Source organism: Mya arenaria, chromosome 11 (assembly GCF_026914265.1).
Source record: "Mya arenaria isolate MELC-2E11 chromosome 11, ASM2691426v1".
Classification (NCBI taxonomy): Eukaryota; Metazoa; Mollusca; class Bivalvia; order Myida; family Myidae; genus Mya; species Mya arenaria.
In genome coordinates this window covers 12,588,554-12,614,137 of record NC_069132.1, presented here as the reverse complement: position 1 = coordinate 12,614,137, position 25,584 = coordinate 12,588,554, and the positions used below count along the sequence as shown (strand labels likewise).

At 37.0% G+C, this 25,584-nt stretch overlaps 1 pseudogene; it reads right to left on the bottom strand.

Annotated features, from left to right (window-relative positions):
- Window positions 1-1,320: 1,320 nt before the first annotated feature.
- On the bottom strand, window positions 1,321-21,998 carry LOC128209439 (symplekin-like; annotated as a pseudogene).
- Between the last annotated feature and the right edge of the window lie 3,586 nt (window positions 21,999-25,584).

Genomic DNA, 25,584 nt, shown 5'->3' with positions numbered 1-25,584 from the left:
TTAACCAGCTTGGCTATATCAAATTAAGATTTTGAGCAAGCCCAACAATTTTTGAAATGCAGGACTTAACAATCTTTTGCTAATATCGACCACTGGTAATAGAACAGGGAAGTATGTAGGTTGCTCTTGACAAGAAGATACTAGGGGCAAGTTGCTCAAGGTCAGGGGTGGTATTCAATATCCAACTGAAGTTAATCTTATGGTCGAACATCCTTGACTTAATTCACTCTATTGGTCAGTTATTAATGAGTAATTTCTATCAAATTTAACCAGAAATTATTATGTTTTGATTACCAATAACGACTGCAGATTCATAAATATACTAAACAGCTGAGTTGGATCAAGATAGAGAATTAATGTTGTAACAATTGAAAATGAGCAAAAACTGACTTGAACATACGAAAGATGCTGATTGTTGGTTTCTTTGAACATTGTTGAGAAAACCAATTGATTTGTTTTCCAGCAGAATGAGTGGAATGGAGTACCTTTAGTGTAACTTTACAGTAACAGGTGCAGAATTGCAGGTACCATAAAAAATACATATCATTGCACACTTGGATGTAACAGCTCCAGGTATTTATAAAATCAAACGTTCTGTGATTAACAGCACAATTAATTGCTCAAAGTACCGGGTATCTCTTCGAATTTAGTGCAGAATTCAAAACATACAAGAAATGCTGCAACAGTTGTTTTTATCAAACAAACTATGCAAGATCCTGGTGGTTGGTGTTATCCAAACTCACAAGCAATCACTGAACAAGTGTGGCTGCTCCAATTTTATGAACTATCCCATATAGACATCATCAATGACATACTGAGATTAGAGTCAATAACATACTGAGATAAGATTCTATGACATACTGAGATTAGAGTCAATGACATACTGAGATCAGAGTCAATGACATACTGAGATTGGAGTCAATAACATACTGAGATAAGAGTCTATGACATACTGAGATAAGAGTCAATGACGTACTGAGATAAGAGTCAATGACATACTAAGACAGGAGTCAATGACGTACTGAGATTAGAGTCAATGACATACTGAGATTAGAGTCAATGACATACTGAGATTGGAGTCAATAACATACTGAGATAAGAATCTATGACATACTGAGATAAGAGTCAATGACGTACTGAGATAAGAGTCAATGACATACTAAGACAGGAGTCAATGACGTACTGAGATTAGAGTCAATGACATACTGAGATAGGAGTCAATGATATACTGAGATAGGAGTCAATGACATACTAAGATAAGAGTCAATGGCATACTGAGATAATGAGATAAGTGTCTATGACATATTCAGATAAGAGTCATATGTTTTCTGTTGACTTTATTGTACATGTTTGACTGCAGTATCAACACAAGTGCACATGACTGACATAGCAGTGACAATAAATGAACAACACTTGAGATACAAGTAACAAGTGGTACATAGCACATGCCGGACTTTATGTACAGTTACAGCACCAAGTGCTCAATAAGGAGTTCCTTTTCTGAAATAAATACACAGTTAAATGCTGTAGAATGTTTTATGGAGCTAAGTCTGTCACAAATTTGATACAGATGTTCCAGACAACAGCTGACTTACTTACTAGCTTACAGTTCACATAGAATTACCAAGAACAGTAGGCCTTAGACAAGCAATTTTACCATTGTCTTTTTCCATGTTCAGTACATACATAGCATACTTAAGAATCTATTCATAATATTCTTGATAATGTCATTTGGATGAACACTGATCAAAATCACTGAAGTCATACACGTGATGCCATCCAAGAAATGCCATCTTGACATAGAAGCTGGTTCTCATCATGCTGCGTTTTTTTCTGTTGTCATTCTGGTTCACATAAAGATGTCAGCAAACATTAGGGCTTACTGCTGCTCCTCTGAAATATAAGAACATCTGGTGTAGACAATGTCTTTACAACTGGATCTGAAGGTTAAGAGTGATTCCATTCGAAAGATTGTGAACAATAACTTGTCAAACTGAACACATTTAAACACTATTAATGCGAAGTCGTCGAGACCCAGATAAATAGTTTGGTTACAGTATATCGACTTAACAATTATTAGAAAATGAAAGCGTTCACAAATTATTGGTGGTGAAAAAATATTTAGTCATTAAGATTGCAATATCTGCTACACGTGATCAACAGGTTTCAATTTGTTTGAATGATTGTTTTTGCCATACATGTATGTTGAATTATTGTTAATTTATTTCAAATAATATTTCATCATACTACTTATTAACACAACTGTATGTATGAAAAACAAAATGACAACAGATGCATGCATTCGTAATGTTGCACAGTTTATATAAAACATGTTTAAATAGCACTGAAAATACACCTAGTTAACTCAGTAAGAATGATATGATGCCTTGCTACACTTTGTTCATCTCCTTGATGTGTTTCTTTGTGATGCAACTGCTTATCTGTCAATTATGTAAATGTTGTCGTATTTTGAGTCCCAGCTATTGTTTGATAATGTGGCAATCAAATTAGTTGAGACTTTATTTCAAAACAACAATAAATCTGAATAAAGGGTGTTCAGATTAAAGGTGCCAGAATCTAGTATGATAGAAGCTAAATATGCACAAAGACTTCACATTCATCACCGTACTACTTGTAATTTTATAATTATATGATAGCAAGTTCCCTGCCTACCTCATATCCCTTATCTGAGGGTTCAGCCTTGACCACCACCTCCCCATCTGGGCCAGGTGATGGGTTACGAAGGTTTGGGCTCGGGTTCCTCAAAACATCTGCTGACCGATCGCCTGTCCTGCGGCGAGTTACAGGCAGGTCCGCGGTCAGATCTGTGATGTCGGCCGGTGGGTTCATGGCAGCCATCTTGTCACGAGATTCGCGTCTGTCTCTCACCTCTGAAGGCCTGTCACGACGCTCTCTCGGAGGCTCTGTGAAAAGATATTTGGCTACACTTGTCTCTATAGAGTAATGAAACTACATAAGAAGTACCTACATAGAAAAAAAAAATTCATTAATATTTTTTGTATTCCAAATGAGATACAAATAATATGTAAATTCTCTTCTTTATATTTTACTTACCTGATGGGTCGGCTAGTTCTGGTTTAGAGGGTTCACTGGGGTCATGTGTTGGTACACGGTTCTCCTTGGCTGGTCTGTCTCGTCCCGGGGACCTCCTGTCTCGGACAGGCGAGCGACGGGGCGATCTTCTGTCACGCCCTGGTGATCGTCTGTCCCGTTCTCGACTTCGTGAGCGACGGTCCCTGCCAGGAGACCTGCGGTCTCTTACTGGGGAACGAGACCTACCTCTCTGTAATAGGAAGTGGGTACTGTTGAGTACAAATGCATAACTGAAGTAGTTTTTGTGTCCTAATACACTAGCAAGTCATGGAACTGATACAGGAAATAGCATTGAGAGTTGTATACTTGTATGTTAGTGGTTTAACTCACCTCTCGCCTTTTGTCTCTCTGAAATAAAAAAAAGCTTATTTGTATGTGAAAATGTCAAGAAGTAGAACAACAATATTTAAGTCTTAAACTGAGATGTTCTTTACTCAATTTGATCTAAATCTGTACACACATCTACCTTCCTGCTCACCTCTATGTCTCGTTCCTTCTGTGCCGCCCTCTCCTCTGCCTCGCGTCGTATTTGCAGCATCTCCTCTGCCTCGCGCCTCAGTCGCTCCTCGTTGGCAAGCCTGGCCTCCTCTGCCTGCTTCTCAATCTGCGGGTCTGTCTCCAGTACAGTCAGAGTCGCCGTTGACAGGTGAGATCGCTGTGGGAAAACACAATGTAAGTATAAATGTCTAATAAGTCTTGCTTCAGTCGATCAAATTGCATTCGTAAACTATGTTTTCACAACATATCTTTGAAAAACATTTAATTTTTTCAGACATTTTTAACATCGTAGAAATTTCATTTTTACTGGCATTTCTATTCTTGTAACACATTTTTATCTCTTTACAGACATTTATTCAGAAGTAGAAATTTCATTTTTTACTAAAGTCACAAGACAAAAAATTTAACTGATCTTCTTTTAACTTCTAGTTGCACTCATCTTTTCTATTTGTTTAATGGATTATTTTAAAGCATATCTGACAGCATCAGAGGCAAATTCAAAACCTTCAAGGCTGTTAATGTATGAAAACCCCCACAATCCTGATGGTGTTTTCCCCAGTTTTCCCCCTATGTACCTGTGTTTCCGTGAGTTTGTTGACGTGTTCCAGGAGTGGTTCCCGGAGGTCAGGGCATATGTTGAACACATCCTTGAGCTGGTCGACTGGCAGCTGCAGTAACACTTGGAATGAGTTAGGCTTTGTCCTCTGGCAGCAACGCACAAAACCTTCCCAAACCTTCTTCTGCTTCCACACCTATAACAGCAACATGAGAGGTGAAACAAACTGGACATAAGCCATGCTCTCATTTAGAAATACAACTATCTACATAACTATACTGTTTACAATTGAATTCATTTTTCCAATAGAATCTGTAACTCTTTTGGTTTAAACACACTCTTATTCAATCAATACATACACATGTATAACAAACATCAATTTCAACTGATAAACCTTTAACTACTTACTAAATAATTCATTTATGGAAATTATTAATTACTGATAACAAGATTGTAACCGTGTATTTAATAGCTGAAAACGCAAAAATATTAAATGATTGGTGAATGGTAAAAGATTTACTGTGATCTACTGTAATCTCAGAGGTAGAAATACCGTGTTTTATGCTCATTTCTTTCAAATTAAACTCGATATCCTTCATAAGAACCATTGTTTTCGACATTCATTCATCCTTTTTGGAATATTAAAACAATATTAATAATTGAGATAAATCTTATCTGGGAGTAAGAGTGCATCTTTAAACAGGATGAAAATCCCAAACATATTTCTTTATAAATATCTGTAAGCCCATGTCTGAGTGCAACCCTTGGTAGGTCATCACATAAGCAACTTTGTAGGAGCACATACAACTAGATGGAACATGTGAACATGGAATGTAGGTGGAATCAAAAGAAGCAATAATTTTCTGAAGTATGTACCGTACCTGTTTAGGTATAAGCCTCTGTAGAATGTTGAGTACCAGCCCAAGGAGCCTAGGGAACATGGAGAGAGCCTGCAGTACAGTGCGCATGAAGAGCGTGGGTAGCGGGGTCTGCTCCATTAGCTGCTGCATCACCAGGGCCAACACCTCCTGGGTGTACACCTTCTTCTCACCAAAACACAGGTTTGTCGCTATGGGGTGGAAACCAGGCCATAAACATAACTATTAATGGACACTTCAAGTACCGTTCAACAGACATAAATCACAGTACAATGAACCACAATTTGCGCAAGACATAAATGTTTATAGTAACAAAAAACATTCAAAGTAATTTTCTTTATCATATATCATTACTCTTACTAAACAAAGCTAAAAACATGACTACCTTAATTACTTTTATTCCTAAAGGGTTGAACAAATGTTTCACATATATATGCATTTTAGCTATTAATATTTATAAAGATGTCAATATGTGGATACCTTTGATGGTAGTCTTCATGTCAGCCTTGTCATCGAGGTTGTGAAGGGCGATAAGCAGCTCTGCCGGGGTCAATGGGGACTGGTACACTACGTCTCCTGTACACAGGTAAAATAAACCAGGTATACTGTCAAATTGAAAACTAGGGTCTTATGTTTAAATTGTTTACATCCTTCTGATATGAAGTGAAACAATTAAGACAATGCATGCATCTGTACAATAAAAATAATACAAAATACAACAAACTTATGACACCAGAAAACACATCATGAAGCCTTTTCACCCAGTGCCATACATTATTGAAAAATACCGTATTTAGATTTTAAAAGAATTAATAACCAGAACTTACCATGGCCGCCTAGCAGTCTGTTGAATACTTCTTTAACAACTACAGGGTTCAGTTTGATTAACTTGGGAAGCGCTGCAATAACTTCTTTCTGCAAACAAGGGTGGAAGATGATTGGACAAACACTCATAATATCTAATTCAATATATAATGATTCACAGACGTTATAACAGCTGAATGGACATATGGGTGCACGCACCTTGTTGAGGCCGATGAGGACGGGGATGAGGAAGCGCACATCTGGCACACGCTTGTGATACAAGTCCCTCACTCTCTCAACTAGCTCTGGAGACGGGGCAGCTGAAATCATGACAAAATACTGATTATACATGAAAAAGAGATACAATTTTTGCAGGGTTAATTGGTCTAAGAATTAAACTTGTCATTTTAGTTATGGCAACATGTTTTCTACAAACATTTTTTTTTCAATTTCCATCTAGTCACACAGTATTTACATGTGATGTAATTATTTACTTCTGAGTCTTGAATCATCTGTAACTTCTAAAATTTTAGGCTATCCACTTTGACACATAAAGCTCATAAAGTACTACTGTGCTAACCTTTGTCTGTGAGGATGTGAATGACACGGGTGACGAGGGTCTCCGCTCCCTTAGGACAGTTCTCCACAAACAAGAGCAGCTCCGGGGAGTCCATACCCATACCTTTCACCTACAACACATGGCCACAATTCTCCATTTAGGTAAAGATCACCAAGCAGCTCTAATTCAATATAAATTTTACCAACTTTTGTTGAGGGCAGGAAACATGTTTAAACAGAAATCATTCCATTTATAGGTGGGTTTAATGTCTAAAATAAAATTACCCAAATCGAGCATGTATGAAGCGGATACATGTGTAAGAGCAATACATTTTGAAAGCTGATTTAATTATATGGAAACAATATCCGATTGTACAGCTCTCTTTATGAACATGGTACTTACAGGCGCTTCCAACATCCTCAATATGGTCCTTTTAATATCTGCATTTGTTGAAGTATACACTGTGGCTAATCTGCAATACACATACAGTTCACTACATTCAGTTCAGTAAGTGGTGCTTAAAAAAATTTTGAAAAGAAATTCCATGCGGTGTGTACAATTTGAGCTACAAACAAATAGATTTTAAACTTCATAGTTAAAGCCAAATTTCATACGAAAAATGATAATTTTATTGTAAGAACAGGTATAAAGCTTTACTCACTCATGTATGAGTTTATGGTTGGAAGGTAGGAGGCCAAGGTACAGGTAAAGGGACATCTTGATGGCATCCTCATTCCACGAGTCTGGTGCCTCTGTCAAACACATACATGGATATCAGTATAATATGATTACATTCATCTCAGTTATAGATTACATCTAACAGATCTCTTTTTCATCAAAAAGCACAAAATTATACTTAGAATGTGGGCATTTATGTTAATACTACCATCACAAACATCTCAGTCTCAGTAACATTTCATTTTTAAAACCTTAAAAAATGTACATGTACTATATATAGTACAATGATAAACTTCAAGCATCTAAGAAACAATGATGTTAGCATGTGGATTTGTTCTTCCTTAGCTGTAAGCTGTTTCAAAGGGCTAAATGTTACCTTGTCTCCCCCTCAGTTTGGCGTACAGTTCGGGTGAAGGTCTCGGCAGTAGCAGATACTTCAACATCTGCACAGCGTAGTACTGAAATACAGCATCACATTAACATACTATTAAACCCAAATAATTTTTTTTATGCGAGATTTATTCAAGTTAGTAAAAATTGAAGAAAAACAGTTACTGGACACTTATCTCCTCCAGGTCATAGGCTAACATTCATTGATATGTTAACATGATTTCTGATTCAAGCTACATTTACTTGTTAGAGTAATAAAAAAGGGTTTTATGAGCGAAATATAACAACAAACCTCAATAGCATGATGAGCTTGCTGAGTTTCATACAAGTTCTTGGTGACATCTATTGCCTGACTACGCAACTGAAATCATGCAGAAAATAAAAATGATATGCTACCTATTCTCAAACATGGTAGTCATAGAATATAGTAGGGATGGCAACGAGTAGTAAAATTAATACTCGAGTACTCGGACGATCGTTCGATCGAGTACTCGGGTATATGTGAATATGTGTTCGCAAAGACAAGATTGTGTATACATGTATCGTTAATGACGTATATTGTGCGTTGGTCGTATTATTGGTCATTTTCACCTTTAAAGTAAGCTTTCATTACGTATTTTAACAAACAAGAGGCCCAAAAGGGCCTATGCTCTACTGGCATGGCTTTTGTGGTCATATCAATCTACAGCATGTATGTATGGGTAAAAGGCAACAGACATATAGTTTATGTTTTGTGTTTGGGTTACCTGAAAACGTAGCACGTTCAACATCTGAGCCCAGAATATTGTAAGCAGATTAGTTGCATGAACTTTTTTAATATGTGCCAAGTAAAAGTCATCTGACAAAAAAAAAAATGTTTTCAAAACTGTACTCATAGTAAAAATTTCTGTAGTTTTAAAAGTTAAAAAAAGTTGGTCAAAAGGTCAAAGTCAAGGGCATCCTAGGACAACATTGATCAATTTGAACAAACATTCACAATCAATTGTGCTGAGATGGATGCACGAACACACAAAAAGATTTTCAAACCTTTCCAGATTTATGTTTACCAAACCTGTGAACCCTGGGTGTGGCCAGTAATGACACCAGGTGCATAACTTAAACATTCACAACCAATTTTGTTAAGATGAATGTGCAAACTACAGAACTTAAAGCTAAAAAATGGCCTTTGGGCTTTCAACAAGAACAAGGCAGAGCAATTCACAAAATCAACTGCAGAAGCAAAAAGCAAATTGTCTCTCAAAATCCTAGACTTGCAAATTGTCTCCCTTAACTCTAGACTTGAATTTACATGTACATGTAAACTTGGCTAAAAATTGAATTCGCTCATGCAGACCTGGATAAAAATTGAAAGCATTTCTTTAAAACTTTCATGGCCCATAATCTAGGCATTTATGGGCGGATCTGGCTGGTTTTCGAAAGGAACCGAGCTCTAATGGATATCTAGATACTGTACAAGTTTCATCGAAATACAATCAAAAACTGAAGACTGTATCGTGTTCACAACCAATTGTTTACAGACGCACGAACGCACGACCGCACGGATGCACATACTACGTACACATTACCATCGCATAAGCTCTTCTGGCCTTTGGCCAGTAGAGCTAAAAATGATATAAAAAGAAAACAAATGTTGTTTCAAGCTTTTAATTTGTCTTATTCGTTTCATTTTATACAAGTATGCACTGCAGAAATGAACAACAATCAGAATTACAATGAACGAAAATTAGTAGCATACATAAAAATAGTGAACGAAGTTCAGTTGTTTACTCTACATTTTTTTTTAAATGATTAGTTTTTCGTACTGTGTAATTGTTGTACCTCATTAATATTCATAATTCTTGATTTAAAATATCAACCAATCAATTGTGATTATCATTGCAAAAATAGTTAAAATACTCCCATTAAGAAATCAATTCTCGTAACTGTCGATTCTTTTTCCTCGTTAGCGTCCATTGTTTGGTGAAAGGTCTCTAATTGGTATACAATAGAATTGTGTAGGTGAAATTACCACTATCAAAACTTCGCTAATTGACATCAGTGCTAATTTGAAATAGGGGTCCTTTGTTGACAGTTTGCAACTATCACAACAACTGTCAACTAATTGATTGAGGTCAATTGTGTACACAGCGGGGATTAGAGGGACCGTAAATTGTCCTCTTGGCAACTAACCAGATCTGATATTTTGTCCGTAAATCGTGTATTTGGTGATTTTTATAGATTTTTTTGATTTTTTCCGAGTACTCGAGTAGTGATTTGGTACTCGAGTACTCGGACGTTCGATCGAGTACTAAAGTACTCGGTTACTCGTTGCCATCCCTAGAATATAGCCAAATCAATTATGACTTGTTAGCTACAGTCTTCCAAGGCTGACAGCACATCAACAATATGCCCAAGTTCAATTACATGAATTGTTATATATTGATATTCAAATAAAGCAACTGCCAACCTCATTGTGGTCACTGGATGTAAACTCGAGAAGAACATCAAGGTAGCGCAATCTATGTGCTGGTCTCGTCATGATTAATGTCTGCAATGTCTGCAGGCCAGATTCAACACGTGTCTAAAAAAAAAACAACCTCATTAAATCATTAAGATACTATTTCTATAGTGAAAGGTACAAAGAATAGGATGCTTCACTAATCATATTATTACAATGTAAAATAATGAATTGATAATTAATATATTATAAACCCTGACGAAGAGGGTTGTATACAATCATAATGTAGCATGCATCACTTACATCATCTAGACAGAATCTTCTCAGTATATACAGTGCATTATCAGTGATGGCTGGAGCCTCCAGGAACACTTTATGAAATATCCTGCAATGAAGAGTAATAATAGATATTATCAAAATTATTTTAATCAATGATTTCTTAATAAAACAGTAGTATACGTAAAAATAAAGAATTACATGAACAGATAATAATTTACAACACATGATCCATATAGCCAACGCCATAATTCATCTGTTGTTTGTTTTTCAGTCGCACAAGAAAGCCAAAGATATGGGCTTTGCTGTATGTATATGTTTTGTCCCTAGCAACATGTATACTAAGTTTCATTCAAATTTCTTGAACATTTTTTTAGTTTTGCCCATGGTTTGTGTTTGCACTACAACCATTCTGATGACGCCAACGAAACCAAGGAGCTCACAATACCCCAACATTTTTCTTATAAAACAGGCAAGCTAACATATAACTTTAATTCATCTTTAATTTGATTTAACTGAAAACAAACAAGATCATCAGATTATCACAGATTTAATTAAAATACATCTAACTAAGAAACCAAGTTTATTTATCTCCTTTATCTGAGGTGAAATGAAGTGTACATACGCCTCCTTGGTGTCAGTGACCTTAAGGAGGCCGTCCAGTATAATGGTGAGGCACTCGTCGTAGCTGGTCATGTTCTGTCGGCCCCCCTCCCCCACCACCGTCACCATGTTCATACTCATAGCATACTCCTGGTAAAGCCATGAGAATGCCAGATCCACACGGTTTCGCAGGTCAGAGAAAATGTAATTCTTTAAAACTGAAATCAAGCAAAACAGCCATAGTAACTATGAACTTTTAGCAAGAGATATTATATATAAATTTCAAACTTGTCAACTATAACGCCATAGTTCCAGTGAAGATTAGTATAGTCTAAAAATTAAAATATTGCTGTCAAATAATTCAACTTACGCGCTCAAAAACAATATTATTTTCCATTATATAAAATCTCTTTAAACTTATTTCCACCTTAAAAGTATGCATAGAAAAGAGTTGTAGGCTTACTTTCTTTGAACTCTCCTCCAAACTGTGTGACTATACATGAGAGAATCTTGGTCCGTGCTTGAAGGGCATTTCCGAGAGTTGCTTTCCCTACAACACATAATAACATTTATGGCTTTGTCTTAGGCACATTAATATAAGTATTTTTCATATGTTTCTGCTATTGATGGAAAAGACCGACCCTCAGCACGTGTGAAAGCTGATTACAAGACTTGTTTAAATTTTACAAGTGAAAGTAAGACATGGTAAACTTGTTTTCTGTGAGATGTTGCTAGTTTCTGAAATGTTGTAGTACAATGCTTTTAAAAAACTGGCCTCACTTTCCCCATCCAAAACCCTCTCTATAGCCATGACAGAAAGTGAGTCAATCTTCTCCGGCTCAAGGGAGTGGGTGACAGAAGCAAGCTTGAAGTGCTTCACTCCTCGCTTCGATGGAAACTGAAATACCAACAGAGAATGTTAGCTCCAGGTTTGAGACTCTGGTGAATCTGAACAGAATAAAAGGCAACATCAGACATACTTAAAGTAACATTACTATAAAGCATGGAATATAACACAAGGGAGTCCAAATATGACAAGCTGATCAAACCTTAACAGTCAGATCTATTTTCATTATGAATTATAAATTCTGTTTTTAAAAGATAACATATTTGTTCTCATATAATTGTTTGTATAAGGTTGCTATACCATTGGTGGGGGAGGCAGCATAGCCTTGTTTAGGAGATCCAACTTCGTTGTTCCACTCTGACCACCTGAAAAGAATTGTTTATACAATTACATATGCACATAAACATGTTAACATAAATTTTTACACTTTAATGATGAGAAAGTAATCACAAAGTTTGTCAGCTGTGAAATGTGACTAGTCTAGTTAATAATGTTTATAAGTAAAGCGATTGAGTTACGCACCAACCACTGTAGAGATAAGCTGTTTAGGAGATGTTCCCTGGAAGGCTGGTGTCTCGCCACCATCAAGAGGGCCGCGCTTTTGAGCCGCCTGCAAATGTGAGCAAACCATGAAAACTTAAGAAATTGCCATTAAAAAAAGTTGTATGCATACAAATACTTAGGGCTATTCCAGTTAAACATATGTCCCACCCCAGGACGGCAAAATAAAGAAATTCTGTAGGGGGTAGGTCTTTTTCTTAATTTGCTACTGTAGGGGGTGGTGATAAGTCCAATTTCGCTTTATAGGGGGGCGTCATTTTCTTTTTTGCTTCTGACCGTATCTGCTCATTTATATTCACTGCCCGATGGTGAAATACCGGGGTTTTTTTTATCCATATAACATATTTTACCGAACGTCGTGTACAGAATTGGTTTGCATACAAATTTTCGCGATATTACGAGTCGGTTCCGCGGTACCGGAAATCAGAAGAAGTTGCGTCCCTTGACAAGATGGCGGAGGCGCCAGAATTTGTAAAGTCGTGGTCGAAGACCAACCTACAAAATTGGCTAGAAACCAATAGTTGCGCCGCATGTGTGGATACGTTTCGTGGTAAGTATACCAAATTGCAGTGTTCGACACTAACGGGGTCCCGGGATCCCGAGGACACCAGTTTTTCAGGAGGGACACCTGAACTTCGAAGTCCGGTATTCCGTCGGGACACTTAAATTTCTGACTGATAAACGCCAAATATCAATAAATAAGTAGCATTTAATTAATTTATTACCTAAATTCGGGCTCCCTAAATTTCTTGACAGCACATGTCAAAACAATATTATTAATTATCATTATCGGACTCATCAAAGCGAAAGTATAGCTGACTATTTGACTATATGATGCGACCTTTGAGTATTTACAGTAACATTTACGACACAAAAGAACTGCATCCTACATTCAGCATTCTTTGTTAATTGGCATTCAACTTATCAATATTCTTTGTTAATTTTAAAGACATATATTTTATGCCTTGATAAAAAATAATAGAAAATTTGCAGGGTTTTATTCATTAATTCAATAAATTTATAAAATTTTATGACTTTTTGGCGCGAAAATTAACATGTATACACAATTTTTGGTCGTCTGCTCTTCCAGTATGCACTACGACTGTTGGGCAGTCTGATTGATTTATCAACAGCTCTACTAAATATTGATTGGAGTTTTCACAAGCCAGATGTAATATTCCTACAGTTTCTTAATGAAAAGCACCGACATTTGACAAGACCCTGAACCATGATGTATTTTATGCGTATTTTCCAAAAATCTAAAAATAGTAACAACATCAAGTTTTTGTTTACATTGTATCCATCTCTGTTTTTGACTGAAAACAAAAGGGACTTAGACATTCTCCCCTTTTGAACCCAATCTACCAACTTAGAGACCAAAATATACCTCACTGCCATTCAGTGCTACTAACCTGTCATTACATGCTGCTGAAAACATGTATAATAATTATGGTGGTTTATACTTGCATTACAAATTGAAAAGTAAAAGGATGTTGAATTTAATATTAAAACAGGCTCAACAATGAAAAAATGTAAAAAGTGGAAGGGACTCCTAATTTCAGGAAGGGACACATGATTTCAAATGTTGGTTTCCCTTCGGGATCCCTTGGAAAAATGGTTAGTGTCGACCCCTGTAAATTGACAACAGTTGTCTAGAATTTTATTAGAAATCATAATTTGTATGTATTGCGTAAATGTTATAAATCCGAATGTTTCGTCCCCTTAACATTTCGACCACAAGGTATTTTTAGGTTGTATATAATTACATGGGTGAAAGTTTCGGCCTCATGTGGCTTAATATGCACTTATTGCAACATATGAAGAAACAAGAGAACCGTGGTGTGTAGGTTATAGTCCATATAATGGAAAATAACCAAATTTATTAATGAAAAAAGAAGAAAGCAAAGCCCAGTAATAAGTTTTGTTATTTTCCATTACATGAGCTGTAACCGACTTATAGTTCACCCTAGTTTCTAAGCCAATCATCGAACAAGGCCGTATACAGCGTGCCCATTGGCTGCTCGAAGTTCATTTGGCGCGCGCCATGTCTGTTGACCTAGTTATAATAATTAACTTATTGGGTGCAGATGTGATCTTATATGAAACCTATTCGAGCAAAGATTTGAAAATCTCTGGGTGATGATTGGCTTAGAAACTAGGGTGAGCTATAAGGTCCTATATAGCTCGCCTGATCAAAGAGTTACAAAAGAGTAATTGCAAATAATCTTTGCATATAGACGTATAACAAAATAAACTTCTCAAGGGGGTCCAAATTTGCTCAGAAAATATTCTAAAGGGGGTTCTTTTCTCATCAAATAAACTTCTGAAGGGGGATGGTCCATTTTGAAAGTGCCTTCCTGGGGTGGGACATATGTTTTACTGGAATAGCCCTTAGTCAAATGCAAAATTGTCAATAACCATGAGTATTCTATACCTTCACAGACTTTGTTTTTTTTCTTGAAAATGCACATCATAACATATAGCAAATAGCAATCCTTAGAGGCAAGCAACTAATTTAGGTGAATAAAACCAATTTACACACATATACATGCATATGAAATAAACAATAATATATGACATCGCACCAACCTGGTCCCTTTGTATCTCTGCGATACCCTTTCCCATGCCTGCAGACGTTAGCTGTGTAGCCAGGAGGCGAGCCATATGTCCTTTTTGGCCGTCTGTGCCTGCAGCAGCTATGGGTGTGTAGGTGGCTTGGAAATGAGGAGGCATCGTGTCCGGCAACATTGCCTGAAATGCATTTATGTCTAGCATTTGCAGTCTTTCATGGATTTTGAAAACAAAGCACTAAAATTTCTCTCGCAATCAGTCACCATCCCTTATTAATCAATCATGCATATCGTTTTACCAAACTGATAAAACAAGATCTTAATTAAAGTGGTTTGAAAACATTCTTCAATCCAAGCAATCTATGTTCAATTCTTTAAAAGCAAAGAAAAAGGCAAAGGCATTTAATCTTTAAATGCAAAAGGAACTGCATATCTGTATATTGTAGATAAGAGAAAAATATACACACAAAAAAGCCACTTTTGATACATTGAGATGAATCAATGATAGACATACCATACTGATGAGGACAAGATCTGCCACGTTGACGGCCGTGAGACGAGGTGTGACGTCCTCCGCAGTGATGTCGATGGCTGTCTGTCTCATGTTAACAGTGGCCAGCTTCTTATCCGTAGCCCGGTCTGTCCAGGGTGTCAGCCCTAAATCCTCTTCATCATCATCCTGTTTAAGTAAAATGTTTTACAAATATGCATTAGACATAGATGACTTCACATTACCAATTTTAACCATAAGGCACATTAATTAAGACCTGCACATTAAGAACTTTGTTTTATTTTAAATAAAAAAAACAAAACAGGTTGGAACAGAACCAAACCAATTCAAGTCCTAAGAGCATAGAGTTCTATATGTTTAATTTTTAGGAGAGCACTGACCCTGTCAATCTTGATCTTCTTGATGGAGGTGTCAGCCTCAGGTCGCTTCCTTTTCCGTGACTCCTCCACTTTGGGCATCACCTTCAACACCTGCATGGCACAACCATACAAACTTCATACACAGTAAAACAATTGAAGTCAGCAATATTTTAGAAATTAGCTTTTTTAATTGATTATTTAAGTATTTCTCTCGCATATTCCCTGATGTTTTTTATCTAAATCCATGTCAGACATTCCTGCATATTTCTAACTTGACTGTTTTGTAAGTCATGAATGAGACAAAATATATTTGAAAAAGTTACTCTTGAAATTTTAATACCCAATTCTAATACTGAACAGGGCCCACCTCCGACTGTGTGGCTCCAAGGTCTGTGAGCAGTGATAGCATGACATGACTAACCAACAAACATAACTAAGTAACTAATGAAATACTGAGCCGTGCCCACCTCCGACTGTGTGGCTCCAAGGTCTGTCAGCAGTGATAGCATGACATGACTAACCAACAAACATAACTAGGTAACTAATGAAATACTGAGCCGTGCCCACCTCCGACTGTGTGGCTCCAAGGTCTGTCAGCAGTGATAGCATGACATGACTAACCAACAAACATAACTAAGTAACTAATGAAATACTGAGCCATGCCCACCTCCGACTGTGTGGCTCCAAGGTCTGTCAGCAGTGATAGCATGACATAACTAGGTAACTAATGAAATACTGAGCCATGCCCACCTCCGACTGTGGCTCAAAGGTCTGTCAGCAGTGATAGCATGACATGACTAACCAACAAACATAACTAGGTAACTAATGAAATACTGAGCCATGCCCACCTCCGACTGTGTGGCTCCAAGGTCTGTCAGCAGTGATAGCATGACATAACTAGGTAACTAATGAAATACTGAGCCATGCCCACCTCCGACTGTGTGGCTCCAAGGTCTGTCAGCAGTGATAGCATGACATGACTAACCAACAAACATAACTAGGTAACTAATGAAATACTGAGCCATGCCCACCTCAGACTGTGTGGCTCCAAGGTCTGTCAGCAGTGATAGCATGACATAACTAGGTAACTAATGAAATACTGAGCCATGCCCACCTCCGACTGTGTGGCTCCAAGGTCTGTCAGCAGTGATAGCATGACATGACTAACCAACAAACATAACTAAGTAACTAATGAAATACTGAGCCGTGCCCACCTCCGACTGTGTGGCTCCAAGGTCTGTCAGCAGTGATAGCATGACATGACTAACCAACAAACATAACTAGGTAACTAATGAAATACTGAGCCGTGCCCACCTCCGACTGTGTGGCTCCAAGGTCTGTCAGCAGTGATAGCATGACATAACTAGGTAACTGATGAAATACTGAGCCATGCCCACCTCTGACTGTGGCTCAAAGGTCTGTCAGCAGTGATAGCATGACATGACTAACCAACAAACATAACTAGTTAACTAATGAAATACTGAGCCATGCCCACCTCCGACTGTGGCTCAAAGGTCTGTCAGCAGTGATAGCATGACATAACTAGGTAACTAATGAAATACTGAGCCATGCCCACCTCCAACTGTGTGGCTCCAAGGTCTGTCAGCAGTGATAGCATGACATGACTAACCAACAAACATAACTAGGTAACTAATGAAATACTGAGCCGTGCCCACCTCCGACTGTGTGGCTCCAAGGTCTGTCAGCAGTGATAGCATGATATAACTAGGTAACTAATGAAATACTGAGCCATGCCCACCTCCAACTGTGTGGCTCCAAGGTCTGTCAGCAGTGATAGCATGACATAACTAGGTAACTAATGAAATACTGAGCCATGCCCACCTCCGACTGTGTGGCTCCAAGGTCTGTCAGCAGTGATAGCATGACATAACTAAGTAACTAATGAAATACTGAGTTGTGCCCACCTCCGACTGTGTGGCTCCAAGGTCTGTCAGCAGTGATAGCATGACATAACTAGGTAACTAATGAAATACTGAGCCATGCCCACCTCCAACTGTGTGGCTCCAAGGTCTGTCAGCAGTGATAGCATGACATGACTATACAACAAACATAACTAGGTAACTAATGAAATACTGAGCCATGCCCACCTCTGACTGTGTGGCTCCAAGGTCGGTAAGCAGGGTGGTGATGTTGGTGAGGAAGTCTATTGAGTGAGGATGTTTGAGGAGCGACAACATCTGCTGCTTCAGGTTCTTGCGCACACTCGTCACCTGCGACTCTGCCAGGGTGGGTGGCAGGTTCACTGTAATGGTATCATCAGTTAGTGTTAAACTAATATTTGAATTCACACAGGTGTGAAAAAAATATTTGCTAGTCCCATACATTTGTTTGTTTGACAATGTCACTAAATGCATCAAAGTTATCAATTTAAACATCAATTCTAAACTTATATAATGTGTATTTGCACAATCAATTGTTTAAAATAACTACTGTTTAAACAAATCAATTAAAGCCTCTTACTTATTAAGGTATACTTAATGCAATATCCAAATACATTTATTCTTAAGATTTACTTGCTTTTCAAACTTAAAGCAATGATACTTATTCTGCCTATATAAGTCTACTAACCATGCAGACTTTCATAGGCCTGCACCACACGGCTGAAGAATGTGGGTCTCTGTTTGGCAATGTTGCACAGAGCATTCATCACTGTCATCAAATTGATACTGCAAGAACATCATAAAACTTCTTGATTCATTTCCATACACAAAGAAAACCCCAAAGGCTGTTTGACAAGAAAAAATGTAAAATCAAATATTAAGTGACTGAGTGACTGTTACACTAACAATTTCAAAGTTTCACTTATGAAGTCCTAAAAGGCTCATCAGAGCAATCAATCAGTAACCTCGAGATATTTGGATAAGCCTAGAAGTGCAGTAGGGAGTCTTGAGTATGCATGTAACTAGTGATGGCACTATGATAAAAAACAATTAATGTTATTTTCATACCAATTATTAAGAAGAAAAAGCACTTTCGATTATTTCCAATTTTATAATCGATTATGACTGTCAGTTTCCACTTAGTTAAGACATATTTATTTGGGTACATTCATGGGTAAAATACAATCAAGTCTAAGGGATAGGAAAACAAGTTTGACAAACTTATGTAAAATCCCCTCTCTGAATTCAATCAATTATCAACGTTTCCATTTGATTGCTGATAACTAAAAACATTACAACATCAAAAACTAGATGTTACTATACCTTGATATATGTGGGGATGCCTGGAACTGCAGTAGGGCATCAAACATCTTCTTGCCCTCCTCCTCCAGCTTGTGAACCTTCAAGTACTTGTTCGTATCTGGCAGCATGTCCAAGCTCACCTCATTAGCACGCACGACCTTCGGTAGCTCAGAATCCTGAATATAGCAGTAATGATTGTGGAATATTACATACCACTTAATCCAAAGAACTCAACAAGTACATATATAAATAGAAGCAAATATTGAGTTATTGCATTAAGGTGACGTAATGTTATATAGTGTTATAACAGTAGCTTCATAGATTTATTTAGCAGCATCTGTCTTAATAAATTTTGTTTACTTTTTTCATGAAATGATTTGCTTGCAATGCAGCTTTTCTGTTAATTTACATGTTTTAAGTTGTTGTGTACTTACAGTACTGGTATTTAATGCACTTGTATACCATTATGACAGCATACATTAATTTACAAGAGAAATGAATGATAACCTCAGATTTCTTGGATAGTGTTAGCACCAGTCCTTCCGTGAATTTCACACAGTGGGTTCTTATCCTGAAATCAAAAGACAAACAAACAGGAGTGATATTTTGATTTTATAACAACTCAAAATGCAAGAGAGTTTTTGAAGTAAATTAAAAAATAATCAATGATACCTGAATTTTAAAAGAAATGTAGTAATATTTATTTAATAAGGTAAATGGTAAACTCTGTCATTTACATATTTGATAGAAACAGTAATCATTTTCTAGAGTTTATATCCCAAAACATGACAGTATTCATACCCATCATTGTCGGAGTCAAGCATGTCATAGATGCGTTTCTTCATGCGGGCCATTATATCCCAGACCTGTGTCATCTCTCCTGTTGGGCTCTTTGCCATACTCAGCCACTGTAACATTTGTTTTAGATAATTGTTCATAACACATGCAGCTTTAATAGGCAAAACAAATCACAATACCAGGTAAGTGTCAAATTTAAGTTGTTCTTTGTCCATTTTTCAGTACAACAAATAAACATGTAGTTGTAGGAAATAATACACTAAATATATACAGCTTTTGACATGACAAAGAGCATATTGCAAAGTAATGTACAGAAAGAGATCTTTTCAATGTTTCATAATATCTCACCAGTATAAGAGCCCTGTATACACTGGACAGGGACAGGATGACCTTCTTCTGGACATTCACATTCTCATCATTCAACAGATGCTGCATAGAGGGCAACACCTTTGGCAGAAGCTCTGGATCCTTCTTACTATAGTGAGAAAGGGAGGCCATAAGTTTTCATTTATCCAATTATCTGATTACCTATTTAAATGTATTTCTTTTTTCTACCAATAGCTACCTTATCAGGCAAATGGTGTAATTTCCACATAATACTCTGTCATTAACAACTATTCAAATTATTCATTTACATTGTATAGAATCTTCTGAAACATTCAACAAAAGAAACAACTGTCACCACATCAAGTGAACAATAAACACCAAGTTAAATGTTCTCCACTCACCATGCTTCCTCCATGAAACCAATTATACATTTCTTCACATCAACAGATCCTGTTTGGAATGCCATTACCTCCTAAAATAGACACATGTAATAATTCCTTTTTTAGTATTAATTAGTTTTTGCTAAGAAACCTAGTGATGATACAATGATTTTAAGCAATAAAATTAATAAAAATATTCCTATTCTGTATGTCTATAAAAATAAAATGATCACTCTGATTAGCTAATACTTACGTCGAGAAGTTTCAAGGAGATTAGATTCTTTCATGATGATCAACTCCTGAACCTGGAAAAAACAACAACAATGTGATGAATATATGTATGTTTCACCCAATTACATACAAAGATCACATCAATTGATCTATTCAGTAGTGACAAACATTGCAATGAAGTTCTTTTACTGTTTTCTACCTCTATATAGCTGTATGATTGACAATATAAGTATTGACCTTTTTATCCTATATCAATAAACTTACCTGTTTCAGACATTCACTTTTTCTGCATCCTTCGACATCAAGGAGGCTTGATTAAGCAAGTCAACCACCTGTAACATATATCCCAGAAACAATTAGCTAAACATGGACCTGTGATGAAAAACAACATAACCCCAATAATGCAATGTTATCAAATTGAAAAAAAATTCTGATGTAACTGAATAAACAAATGGGAAAATATAAAACATAGACAATGCACTGAATCTTGGATTACTAGAGAGGGAGAGGGAGTCCAACTTTTGTGTTGAAATAGGTTGTCAAAAGTGGCAATCAATGTGCCGTTGTGTCAATTTCAAATTGGTTTCGTAGACTTTGCGAGACTGAGATGTGATATGATAGTAGTGTTAGCTTAAGGAATTTTATTCAATTCATATTTTCATGAAATTGAATTCATATTTTTACATGTTACACACCAATTAAGGTAACTATGCAGTTTATATTTATTCAGTTCCTCCCTTGAACTGTTGCTATATTTGATACATGTACCGACCGCTATAAATCATTGATGCATATTTATTGCTTTTATGATAAGAATTGTAAACACCATATTTGAGGCTGACAATTCTGTTTTATTGCTCCTATAATTAATAGTGGAGTGTAGCCTAAAAAATGTTCAAAGCATTTGATTAAAGTCATAAACATGAGGATTTTAAAGATGACAATGCATGTCAACCATCTATGTAGAATAAATAAATTTATTTAACCAATCATAAATATGAAGAAATGATTATTGTAATACTATAAACTTTCAGTTTCTTTCAACTCTGTTCAACATTAGGCTGTAACGAAGTAGCCTCCCTTGAAAAACTTATCACATATATTGCATGTTACGACTCAAATTAGTCTCTGTCAGTTTGAAATTATGTAATCCAAAAAACGTCGTTCCTAACCTTGTCGTAGACTGACATTTTGGCACTTTCTCGATCTTCATCCTCAAAAAACTGAGCCGCCGTCGAGCGTCGTGACGACTCGCCCATGGCGGAAATAATAGCTGGAAGCTGAATATATGCTTAGCAGTTTGACTAACAAACAGCTATACTATTTGTAGGACATGTATGTGAAGACTAATTTTGACTATTTTTGCTCAATTTTGGGGTTAAATGTTGTCACATTTTTAGTCAACAGACGGGGCCCCATGAAACTTGTACAGAGTCAGCAGAAATCAGTTCCGAATTCATAATTTTTCATTAATTTCTTTTATAAGATCAGTTTTATTAAAAATAATTGATTCTTACCATACAATAAAAAATAATATGTGTATAAGTTAAAGATGAAAGGTGAATTTGATTATTTTTTAAAAGTTCGTGTAGGCGGCTACATTCATGCTGAGTTGGCAAAAAATACTCTTACACATGTGTGACCCACACACACAATCACACACACACACACACTGACTTAGTCCAAGTCTTCAACTGCAAGTATGTTAAAACTCTTCCGTCTGAAAGTTTTCATTCTGATTCTTTTAATATGACCATTTGTTTAATTTTGTGATAAAAAAACAACATTCTGTAATCTAAATATATATTATTTTTATCGTCAAGTTATATGTCTTTCAAATATAGATTATAGTCTGAAATAACAGACATTAAAAACGGATTCTTCTATTCCCTAAAGGAAGGATTTGCCTTATTAAAAAAATTGTATAAAATATGTCCGTGTTCAGTTATTTGGACTTTGGATATTTAAACTAAAATGAGGTACATGTACATTGTGCAACAGCTTTCGATGATTGCTTTGAACTTTTTTGTAATGGACGCTTTAAAGGGACTCACTCATGTTTTGGCACAAAAATGAGTTTTCCAGGTTATGCATCTTAAAAAATATTATATATATTACTCTTTGACACAGAAATTGTAGAAAAAGGATTTGCCTTATTAAAAATTGTAAAAAAATAAATCCGTGTTCAGTTATTTGGACTTTGGATATTTAAACTAAAATGAGGTACATGTACATTGTGCAACAGCTTTCGATGATTGCTTTTAACTTTTATTGTAATGGACGCTTTAAAGGGACTCTCATGTTTTGGCACAAAAAAGAGCTTTCCAGGTTATGCATCAAAAAATATTTATAAGTATATTACTCTATGACACGGAAATTGCAGAAAAAATACAATAAAAGTTGTGAAAAAAAATGGTTGCAGTGGGAAGCTTATCCACATGGTTGCAGTAACCAGTTGTAGTTGGACTAGTAACTTGGTGTGTTGTCGTCCTGCGAAACTAGATCACCTAGGTTTCGGGATACAAGCTCTTTTTCTCACTTTCATAAGAAAAAATATATTGCCCAATTGGTAAGATTCAGAATGGAAATTCTTGTCCAAATGGAAACTCTTTGTGATTTTAAAGATTTTTATGCCCCCGAAGGTGGGCATATTAAAATCGCACCGTCCGTCCGTCCGGCTCTGTAACTTTCCCTTGTATGGACAGATTTTAAAATAACTTGCCACATGTGTTCCACATACCAAGACGATGTGGCGTGCAAGACTCGTGTCCCTACCTCAAAGGTCAAGGTCACACTTAGTGTTTATTCACAATGGAGTGCTGCATATAAGGACATAGAGTATAGGTTGTCGTGTCCGGGCTGTAACTTTCTCTTGTATGGACAGATTTTAAAATAACTTGCCACATGTGTACCACATACCAAGACGACGTGTCGCGTGCAAGACCCGTGTCCCTACCTCAAAGGTCAAGGTCACACTTAGTGTTTATTCACAATGGAGTGCTGCATATAAGGACATAGAGTATAGGTTGTCGTGTCCGGGCTGTAACTTTCCCTTGTATGGACAGATTTTAAAATAACTTGCCACATGTGTTCCACATACCAAGACGACGTGTCGCGTGCAAGACCCGTGTCCCTACCTCAAAGGTCAAGGTCACACTTAGTGTTTATTCACAATGGAGTGCTGCATATAAGGACATAGAGTATAGGTTGTCGTGTCCGGGCTGTAACTTTCTTTTATGGACAGATTTTAAAATAACTTGCCACATGTGTTCCACATACCAAGACGACGTGTCGCGTGCAAGACCCGTGTCCCTACCTCAAAGGTCAAGGTCACACTTAGTGTTTATTTACAATGGAGTGCTGCATATAAGGACATAGAGTATAGGTTGTCGTGTCCGGGCTGTAACTTTCCCTTGTATGGACAGATTTTAAAATAACTTGCCAATGTGTTCCACATACCAAGACGACGTGTCGCGTGCAAGACCCGTGTCCCTACCTCAAAGGTCAAGGTCACACTTAGTTTATTTACAATGGAGTGCTGCATATAAGGACATAGAGTATAGGTTGTCGTGTCCGGGCTGTAACTTTCCCTTGTATGGACAGATTTTAAAATAACTTGCCACATGTGTTCCACATACCAAGACGACGTGTCGCGTGCAAGACCCGTGTCCCTACCTCAAAGGTCAAGGTCACACTTAGTGTTTATTCACAATGGAGTGCTGCATATAAGGACATAGAGTATAGGTTGTCGTGTCCGGGCTGTAACTTTCTCTTGTATGGACAGATTTTAAAATAACTTGCCACATGTGTTCCACATACCAAGACGACGTGTCGCGTGCAAGACCCGTGTCCCTCAAAGGTCAAGGTCACACATAGTGTTTATTCACAATGGAGTGCTGCATATAAGGACATAGAGTATAGGTTGTCGTGTCCGGGCTGTAACTTTCCCTTGTATGGACAGATTTTAAAAAACTTGCACATGTGTTCCACATACCAAGACGACGTGTCGCGTGCAAGACCCGTGTCCCTACCTCAAAGGTCAAGGTCACACTTAGTGTTTATTCACAATGGAGTGCTGCATATAAGGACATAGAGTATAGGTTGTCGTGTCAGGGCTGTTACTTTCCCTTGTATGGACAGATTTTAAAATCACTTGCTACATGTGTTCCACATACGAAGACAACGTGTCGGTGCAAGACCCATGTCCCTACCTCTAAGGTGAAAGATACACTAAGTGTTTATTCACAAGGGAATTCTGAATATAAGGACATAACAGTGTAGGTTGTCAAGTATGGGTGGTATTTTTTTATGTTCAGAGGCAATTTAAAATAACTTGCCATATGTATTTGACACGTAAAGGCAAGATCAACTTTTCATGTACTGACCTTGTTCGTAGGTCAATGTCACATTCGGGGGCATTCGTCACATACTGTGACAGCTCTTGTTTTCTTTGTGGATGGGTCAAGATATCAGATTCACATCAATGATTTGCAATACAGTCATTTGAATGATATTATTTTTCTTTTATTTCTTTTCAGTAAACATGTTTACATCAGAGAAAGCATTGTTGGGGGAGATAGCAAATGAGTTATCCAGTTGTGGTTGTTGTTCGAGGTGTACCATGCGATACCTTGGTGACAAAGACATGCACACATACAGAGGCAACTACAAGGTCAGGAAAATCAGATATATGCTCACTATTAAGAAGCATTAACATAATTTGACTATTTGAAAGTATGGCTATTATGGTAAAAACTAAAAAAAAATGTCATTGATAACCCTTCAAAGGGCAACATATTATAATTGGACCGTCCGTCCATCTGTCTGTCCCTATGGTTTCCGATCAACTACTGAAGAATACCATGACACAGGAACCTCAAACTTTGAAGGCATGTTGGTAAAGGCCAGCAAATGAACCCTTTTGATTTTGAGATCAGTGGGTCAAAGGTCAAGGTTGTGGTGATCTAAAGCTGATAGTCTGTTTCCAATAAATAACTTAAGAAC